Genomic DNA, 10322 nt, shown 5'->3' with positions numbered 1-10322 from the left:
TGGATGAAGATCTGGGACACCCTGCAAGGCAAGCCACCTCGAACAGCAGAAACAGTATAGTCAAAAAAGTATACTGTATATATATAAAGTATTTTCTCGCCTAGAGAATCCTGTGCAGAGGAGCCTGGTAGGCTGCTGTCCATAGGGTCGCACAGAATCAGACACGACAGAAGCGACTTAGCATGCATGCATTGGAGAAGGAAATGGCAACCCACTCCAGTATTCTTGCCTGGAGAATCCTATGGACAGAGGAACCTGGTGGGCTACAGTTCATGGGGTCACACAGAGTTGGACACGACAGAAGCGACTTAGCAGTATATATATATACTTATTATTATATATTATGTAATTATTACAATATATATTATATATATAATTATACATATTTATAAATATATTTTTATATATTAATATATATTATATAATATATAATATATAATATAAATATATAATATATATAATAAATATATAAATAATTCTATATTATATAATTATATAATAAGTATATTATACTTATTATATATATAATATATATATATTAAGTATACTGCTATACTATATAGCAATATAAAGGAGGAAATCCAGAACAGAGAGAGGAAGATGACAAATTATTATTATTTACAGCCTTGGTACCAACAGCTCAGTGAGAGCTGTTGCTCATCCCTCTAACATCCTTCTTCTAGAAACTGTGACCAATTCAAATCTTGAAGTTGTGATGACGTGAACTTAATGTAAAAAACAAGTGGATCTGAAGAGTGTGCGGGGTGATCTGCAGCAGGCGCTGTTGAGTGCTCAGACCCAGATTCCCTTAACCTCCTCCTCTGGCCTCGTGTGCTTTTCTTTCCAAAGGCCATACCAGCTGCTCTCTGGAGGATAGCACCCTGTGCTGGTGACGCTCTGCACAGGCCAAAAGCGCCAAGGGGCAGCCTGCTGATCCACGACTATGAAAGCCGAGTTCCCTCCCCCCCTCATGACAGACCCTGAGGGGTTACTGACATTCTGGAGCACCACACCAGGATCAGTCTGCAGCTCAAACTCTTCTCCACGGAACTTTGCCTGAAAGCACAATTTCCCTTTCTTATTTTCCTCTCTAACAGGTTGGACAGTGCTGTGACCACTCCTGAATAAAGCCCTTTACAGGATCCTTGCCTCAGGGTCTGCATCTGAGGAACCCTATCTGAGGCAGGGGAAAAGATGTCTTGACTCGCCCAGTTATAAGCTGGCATCTGTATGTCCTAGGTGTTTCATGGCAGAGTGCTCTCATGGGCCACCCTGCGGTTCCTGTTATTCTCAGATGAGAGATACCTTCTCTGGCCAGATACCTGAACCCCCTCCTCTCTTAATCTCTGACTGTGGGGTACTCCCCCAACAAGGCACACCTGTTGAGATCACATTGGCCCCTCAGATGGTCCTCTTGGTCAGCAAATATTTCAAGACAATCTTTTTGCAAAATCTACAGCTGGCCCCCACAAACCATGAATTTTTGTCCCTCAGAACTCAAGAAGTATGAGCCTTCCCAAGACAGGTATTTCCCTCTGTGGCCACAGGCTGCTCCCACTCAGCCTCTGGCCTATGTACTTACTTTTCCGCACATGAATAAGGAACCACTGCCCATGTCTTGCAACTTCAGGGAACACATATCGGTGTACTTGCCCAGAACTGGGAGGGAAAAAGTCTCTAAATCCTCTCACACCTCTGCCAATCAGTCTCCACGGCTCTCCTGTACGCCCTCAAAGTCAGGGATGGGCTTACTAGCTGGCAGAACTGTTCTTTCTTCCCCTGCACTGTGAGGTTTGTGAAACTGTAGTTCTCCAACCAGGGAATGAATCTGGGCCCTCAGCAGTGAAAGCACAGAGTCCTAACCATTGGACCACCAGGGCATTTCCTAGGGTTTTCTTTTTCTTTTTGCAACAGTCTCTTCACAGGTCTTCCAAACTTCATGTAAGACTTTGCATTAAAATGACACCTATTGTTTTCGGCTTTGAGGCCACAACTGAAATTCTGGACTGAAAGAGTTGTATTTTAACATCCTGTTACATGGATAATGGTCCTGGTGCAGACACTTCACTCCAAGTTTGGTAATTCTGAGCCCCAACTGGTTACAAAGTTCTTCTAGCAGACAGAAAAAAGGCAAAAGGCAGACACACAACACTTCCATTCAGGTGGGAGGGACAGAATAAGGCCAGCAACGGACCAAACTTGAATACACAAGCACAACTCATTGGGATTCATGCCTGAAACCTCAGTCATATAAATTCTGTTCTTCCAGCTAGAATTTAGGTCATCAGGAAATCCCTATATAACTTCATCCCTCTGTATCTATTCTCTATATCTTATCTATATCTATCTTCAGAATTTAGGATATTCCTTAGGATAAATTTAATACCTGGAACACTCGAAGCTGTTCAGAGCCTCCAGAAAGGCCTGGGATAGGCTTTGGCAAAAAAAGACTCTTATCAAACTTGCTGAATTTTGCTCTTGTCAGTTCTCATTTCTCACCTCGTTTGCTAGTACCCAGCTCATCCTCCCCAGCATGGGAGAAGAAATGCCAGAAAGAGTGATCCCAGCAAGTATGGAGCTGTGAGGGAAGTGCAAAGAGCCAGAACACAGGTGGGGAGAGTGATTTTGAATGATTTTGAAAAGGTGTTAGACTCTTAACAGTCTTCAGTGGTAGGGTAGGTAGCCTGCGTGCAGCTACTCATGAGTCAGAAGTGGGACAAAAGGATTGACTATCTGATGGTTATTTCAACAGGTATGTCTTTGGTTATTAAATTTTTTTAAACATTTATTTTTATTTATTTGGCTGCACACAGTCTTAGTTGTGGGATCTTTAGTTAGTTGCAGCATGTGAGATCCAGTTCTCTGACCAGAGACTGAACCCCAGCATTGGGAGCAAGGAGTCTTAGTCACTGGACCACCAGGGGAGTCCCCCATTATTATTGAGGAGGTATATTATCCAAATCCAATTCTTTCACATTTAGGTCAAGGACTTCTTGGCAGATGTCTAGTCTTATTCAAGATTGAAGGTTTCAGATTTTGGCACTCAGAGTAGCAAGACCCTTTCTTTAGTCACCACAGTGATATTCAGTAGTAATCTTTAACCTTTTTTGCTTACATCACCACCCCCTTCAAATCTTCAAACATTATGCAGTTACACATTTCTTAAACTAAGATCATGGCATCTGGTCCCATCACTTCATGGAAAATAGATGGGGAAACAGTGGAAACAGTGTCAGACTTTATTTTTCTGGGCTCCAAAATCACTGCAGATGGTGATTGCAGCCATGAAATTAAAAGACACTTACTCCTTGCAAGAAAAGTTACGACCAACCTAGATAGCATATTGAAAAGCAGAGACATTACTACTTTGCCAACAAAGGTTCATCTAGTCAAGGCTATGGTTTTTCCATTGGTCATGTATGGATGTGAGAGTTGGACTGTGAAGAAAGCTGAGTGCCGAAGAATTGATGCTTTTGAACTGTGGTGTTGGAGAAGACTCTTGAGAGTCCCTTGGACTGCAAGGAGATCCAACCAGTCCATCCTAAAGGAGATCAGTCCTGGGTGTTCACCGGAAGGACTGATGCTGAAGCTGAAACTCCCAATACTTTGGCCACCTCATGCAAAGAGGTGACTCATTGGAAAAGACTCTGATGCTGGGAGGGATTGAGGGCAGGAGGAAAAGGGGACAACAGAGGATGAGATGGCTGGATGGCATCACCAACTTGATGGACATGAGTTTGAGTGAACTCCCGGAGTTGGTGAACTCCAACTTGAGTGAACTCCAGGGAGGCCTGGCATGCTGCAATTCATGGGGTCGCAAAGAGTCGGACACTACTGAGAGACCGAACTGAACTGAAACTGGTATCTAAAATTTTCAACATAAACAGATGAAAAGAATTTTCAGTGTGTTGATAGTGAAAAATTGTTTCAATACTCTTCTCAATGAAATTTAAATGAGAATTTTATACCATCAACCTTTAAAAATACACACGAATAAGCTCTTTTCCAATAGGAGGAAATTTAATATTCTTTTCTTTTCCTCCCTGAACTCGTATTTCCATTCCATTTTCCCCAGATAATTTTATCCTAATTTTATCCCAAACATATTCTAATGCTTAAAAGTGTTTTATTGATCACCCTATCATACTTCTCTTCTATATGCTGTAATTTGTATTTTCTGTGGCCACAGGGTCAACCTATTAGTAGAAAAAAACCTTTCTGGGTTAAAATAACATGATAATTATTATTAAATACAATTGATTAAACAATAAGTACATTCGAAGTTTAATAATGATTAAAGATAAACAGAATTTTATTAGAATTATATCTTTTAAATCAACAAATAATTTAAAAAGTAGTTTGCATATCCATTTTACCTTTTTTTTTTTTGCATTTCTTTTTCTTGGGGATGGTCTTGATTCCTGTCTCCTGTACAATGTCACAAACTTCCGTCCATCGTTCATCAGGCACTCTATCTATCAGATCTAGTCCCTTAAATCTATTTCTCACTTCCACTGTATAATCATAAAAGATTTGATTTAGGTCATACCTGAATGGTCTAGTGGTTTTCTCCACTTTCTTCAATTTCAGTCTGAATTTGGCAATAAGGAGTTCATGATCTGAGCCACAGTCAGCTCCCAGTCTTGTTTTTGCTGACTGTATAGAGCTTTTCCATCTTTGGCTGCAAAGAATATGATCAATCTGATTTCAGTGTTGACCATCTGGTGATGTCCATGTGTAGAGTCTTCTCTTGTGTTGTTGGAAGAGGGTGTTTGCCATGACCAGTGCATTCTCTTGGCAGAACCCTATTAGCCTTTGTCCTGCTTCATCCTGTACCCCAAAGCCAATTTGCCTGTTACTCCAGGTGTTTCTTGACTTCCTACTTTTGCATTCCAGTCCCCTATAATGAAAAGGACATCTTTTTTGGGTGTTAGTTCTAGAAGGCCTTGTAGGTCTTCATAGAACTATTCCACTTCAGCTTCTTCAGCATTATTGGTTGGGGCATAGACTTGGATTACTGTGATATTGAATGGTTTGCCTTGTAAACGAACAGAGATCATTCTGTCGTTTTTGAGATTAAATCCAAGTACTGCATTTCGGATCCTTTTGTTGACTATGATGGCTACTCCATTTCTTCTAAGGGATTCCTGCCCACAATAGTAGATATAATGCTCATCTGAGTTAAATTCACCCATTCCAGTCCATCTTAGTTTGCCGATTACTAGAATGTCGATGTTCACTCTTGCCATCTCCTGTTTGACCACTTCCAATTTGCCTTGATTCATGGACCTAACATTCCAGGTTCCTATGCAATATTGCTCTTTACAGCATCAAACCTTGCTCCTATCACCAGTCACATCCACAACTGGGGATTGTTTTTGCTTTGGCTCCATCCCTTCATTCTTTCAGGAGTTATTTCTCCACTGATCTCCAGTAGCATATTGGGCACCTACTGACCTGGGGAGTTCATCTTTCAGTGTCCTATCTTTTTGCCTTTTCATACTGTTCATGGGGTTCTCAAGGCAAGAATACTGAAGTGGTTTGCCATTCCCTTCTCCAGTGGACCACATTCTGTCAGACCTCTCCACCATGACTGGTCTGTCTTAGGTGGCTCCACACAGCATGGCTTGGTTTCAACTGAGTTAGACAGGGCTGTGGTCCATGTGATCAGCTTGGCTTATTGTCTGTGATTGTGGTTTCGGTCTGTCTGCCCTCTGATGTCCTCCCTCAGTGCCTACCATCTCACTTGGTTTTCTCTTACCTTGGACGTGGGGTCTCTCTTCACGGCTGCTCCAGCAAAGCGCAGCTGCTGCTCCTTACCTCAGACATGGGGTAGCTCCTCCTGGCCGCACTTGTGCACCGTCGCAGCCGCCTGCGCTGCAAAATGGCTGTCTGAGGAGGCCTTACAAATAGCTGTGAAAAGAAGGGAAGTGAAAAGCAAAGGAGAAAAGGAAAGATACATCCATTGAATGCAGAGTTCCAAAGAATAGCAAGGAGAGATAAGAAAGCCTTCCTCAGCAATCAACGCAAAGAAATAGAGGAAAACAATAGAATGGGAAAGACTAGAGATCTCTTCAAGAAACTTAGAGATACCAAGGGAACATTTCATGCAAAGATGGGCTGAATAAAAGACAGAAATGGTATGGACCTAACAGAAGCAGAAGATATTAAGAAGAGGTGGCAAGAATACACAGAAGAATTGTACCAAAAAGATCTTCACAACCCAGATAATCATGATGGTGTGATCACTCACCTAGAGCCAGACATCCTGGAATGTGAAGTCAAGTGGGCCTTAGGAAGCATCACTACGAACAAAGCTAGTGGAGGTAATGGAATTCCAGTAGAGCTATTTCAAATCCTGAAAGATGATGCTGTGAAAGTGCTGCTCCCAATATGCCAGCAAATTTGGAAAACTTAGCAGTGGCCACAGGACTGGAAAAGGGCAGTTTTCATTCCAATCCCAAAGAAAGGCAATGCCAAAGAATGCTCAAACTACTGCACAATTGCACTTATCTCACATGCTAGCAAAGTAATGCTCAAAATTCTCCAAGCCAGGCTTCAGCAATATGTTACCCATGAACTTTCAGATGTTCAAGCTGGTTTTAGAAAAGGCAGAGGAACCAGAGATCAAATTGCCAACATCCGCTAGATAATGGAAAAAGCAAGAGAGTTCCAGAAAAACATCTATTTCTGCTTTATTGACTATGCCAAAGCCTTTGACTGTGTGGATCACAATAAACTGTGGAAAATTCTGAAAGAGATGGGAATACCAGACTATCTGACCTGCCTCTTGAGAAATCTGTATGCAGGTCAGGAAGCAACAGTTAGAACTGGACATGTGACAACAGACTGGTTCCAAATAGGAAAAGGAGTACATCAAGGCTGTATATTGTCACCCTACTTATTTAACTCATATGCAGAGTACATCATGAGAAATGCTGGGCTGGATGAACACAATTGAGATTGCTGGGAGAAATATGAAGAACCTCAGATATGCAGATGACACCACCCTTACGGCAGAAAGTGAAGAACTAAAGAGCCTCTTGATGAAAGTGAAAGAGGAGAGTGAAAAAGTTGGCTTAAAGCTCAACATTCAGAAAACTAAAATCATGGCATCTGGTCCCATCACTTCATGGTAAATAAATCGTGAAACAGTGGAAACAGCGGCTGACTTTATTTTTCTGGGCTCCAAAATCACTGCAGATGGCGACTGCAGCCATGAAATTAAAAGATGCTTGCTCCGTGGAAGGAAAGTTATGACCAACATAGACAGCATATTAAAAAGCAGAGACATTACTTTGCCGCCAAAGGTCTAGTCAAGGGTATGGTTTTTCCAGTAGTCTTGTATGGATGTGAGAGTTGGACTATAAAGAAAGCTGAGCACAGAAGAATCGATGGTTTTGAACTGTGGTGTTGGAGAAGACTCTTGAGAGTCCCTTGGCCTGAAAGGAGATCCAACCAGTCCATCCTAAAGGAGATCAGACCTGGGTGTTCATTGGAAGGAATGATGATGAAGCTGAAACTCCAATACTTTTGCCACCTGATGCGAAGAGCTGACTCATTGGAAAAGACCCTGATGCTGGGAAAGATTGAGGGCAGGAGGAAAAGGGGATGACAGAGGATGAGACAGTTGGATGGCATCACTGACTCAAATGGACATGGGTTTGGGTGGACTCCGGGAGTTGGTGTTGGACAGGGAGGCCTGGCGTGCTGCAGTTCATGGGGTCGCAAAGAGTTGGACATGACTGGGCGACTGAACTCAACTTGCATATCCAAGTATGAATATTACTTGTTGTTAGAATGAGACAGGGTTCAGTGTCAAATATAAATACATTTTTAGATTTTATTTTTACCGATGTTAGTACTAAGAAAACTTGTTCATAGAAGAATGAACATTTCTCACAGAAATAGCATGCAACTTTAAAGATTATTTCCAAGTTGTCATGTCAAATACTACATAGTGGTCTGTTAGGAAAATTATCTTAAATTATCATTAAAACTCAATTCAATCCTCCAATTTTTTGATAGCAAAGTATTGGAAACCACCTGACTAGTAAAATGATTTTTTTTGTATATTCACTCATTTTTTTGTATACTGAACTCCTTTTCTCAATTTCTGGGAAATGTACTAAAAAATCTTAACCAAGATTTATGAAATGAATGTTAATTTTGCTGGTATAGCACAGATCCTCTACCAAAATTCCTTTGTGTTCATCAAATTCAGCTTCCTTTGCCGCTTCTTAGGGCCACATGATTAGGTACTAATGAATAGTGAGCAGGAATAATGTGCTTCTGAATAAACCAGTGAGCTTTTCCTCTATCCTAGCAATACCAGAGACCATGGATTCTAGATGGCGTACAGTAATATAGGATGCAAGGCTAGCTGACTCCATTAGACCTTGTATGAACAAGACATATATATGATGCCACTATGTTTCCAGGATGCGGAAGCTGAGTAACATCTCAGTTTGACTAAGCTAAACTACATTTCTCCAAATTCTGTTCCTATATGGTTCTGATCAGGGTGAGCCACCAGATGCCAGGATTTGGAAGGTGGAAGTGAAACTGTAGTCATTTTGTAGCCCACATACACTGTCACTGATCTGCTTGCTCACTTACCTCCTTCATGTGAGGAATAGCTGGGTCTGTAATCACTCCACCTTCCTCTAGAGACTCCTCCAGTTTCTCCAATTCCTGGGCAGATGTGTGTGTTCAGTTCCCTGACAAAGGGCTGCAGGCTCTGCAAGACATATACCACCAAGGTCAGGGCAGTGAGAACTGACACAGGTTTTTGTCTGACTTTTCATGCCTGCTCTCCCCAACCTTATATCTGTCTTCTTGTCTTGACTGCCTGCCCTGTAGACTTGAAAATCCAGCATCAACACAAAAACTGCAACCTTACAGAGATTGCTGAACTAAACTGGACAATTATGTGAGGCCATCTTGCACAAAAAGCCCCTTAGTAATCATCTTGCTGGTTCTGTTTCCCTGATTGAATTCTGAATGACACACAGTTAATTTGCCATGGTGGCACAGTGTACTCCACTCTACACCTTTTCTCACCCTTTCACTTGGAGGTCTTATGTAACTTGATAAGTTAAAAAAATTGGTGGGGAAGATACAAATGTTAATTTCAATACATTTGCCAGTAAATTAATTGATGGAGTGTTTTTCCTTATGTGCTTTAAATGTATCTTCCTAAAAATCACAGAACTAAAGATTTACCTCTCTATTAGTAACATCTATTAGTGGTGCTATCAAACCAGCCAAGTTAGAAAAAGTATGGCTTTGTCTTTCCTGTTCAAATAAATGTACTCATATGGGGCCGCACAGAGTCAGACACATCTGAAGCGACTTAGCAGCAGCAGCATGGATATCATAACAACTATCTTTTTTTCTAGATTCTATACATAGATGGATAAGGCATAGAACCTTGTCATGTGGATAAAATAAGGGGCTCCTATCTTCAATACTTCCCAACATTCTTTTTCCTTTGGTTTCACAAGATTCTTCTTCAAGAAAATTTTGTTCTTTACATTAGTTGGGAATGAGTTAAGTCAAAATTTCACTGTACTATCCTGTACAATGTATTTGAATTCAGAAAAGTCAGCACAGATCAAAATATACCATTTTAAAGTACGACTCTTTACCTTCAGAAGTATTCATAAGAAAAGGCAAGACACAAAGCCCTACCAAGGGTTTATGGTGCCTTGATTACAAGAGAACTCACCAAGTTCAGTATTTGAACCAACTCTTTTTGGGGGGGTGGGTAACTCTCAGCTTTCTGTTGCTGCATATCAAATTATCTAAAAATTTAGCAGCTTAAAATAAGAAACATTTATTATCTCACACAGCCTCTGCGGGGCAGAAGTTGAGGAATGGCTTGGATGGGTGGGTCTTGGCTCAGGGTCTCTCACGAGGTCAAGTTTCGAATGGGACTAGTCATCTAAAGGACCAATGGGGTGGGAGGAGACAGCTTCCAAGACGGCTTACTCACAGGTCTGGAAAGGTAGAGCTGGCTGTTGGCAGGTGGCCTCAGTTCCTTACCACACGGATGTTACGGAAGGCTGCTTAAGTGTCATCATGACACGGCAGCTTGCTTCCTCCACAGTGAGTAATCCAAGATAGAGGGAGCAAGGAAGAACCCACAACTCTCATGACCTAGTCTTGGAAATCACACACCCTCACATCTGCCATACTCTCTTTTGGGTAAATTTAATGTAAAAAATAATTAACTAGTAACAGGGTATTGGAGTAAAGACAACTCCGAAAAATACAGAAGTAGCAGTTACAGGGAGAAGCCACTACCTTTGAGACTGAGG

This window comes from Bos indicus, chromosome 20 (genome assembly GCF_029378745.1).
Source record: "Bos indicus isolate NIAB-ARS_2022 breed Sahiwal x Tharparkar chromosome 20, NIAB-ARS_B.indTharparkar_mat_pri_1.0, whole genome shotgun sequence".
NCBI lineage: Eukaryota > Metazoa > Chordata > Mammalia > Artiodactyla > Bovidae > Bos > Bos indicus.
Note: the sequence above shows the minus strand (reverse complement) of the source record.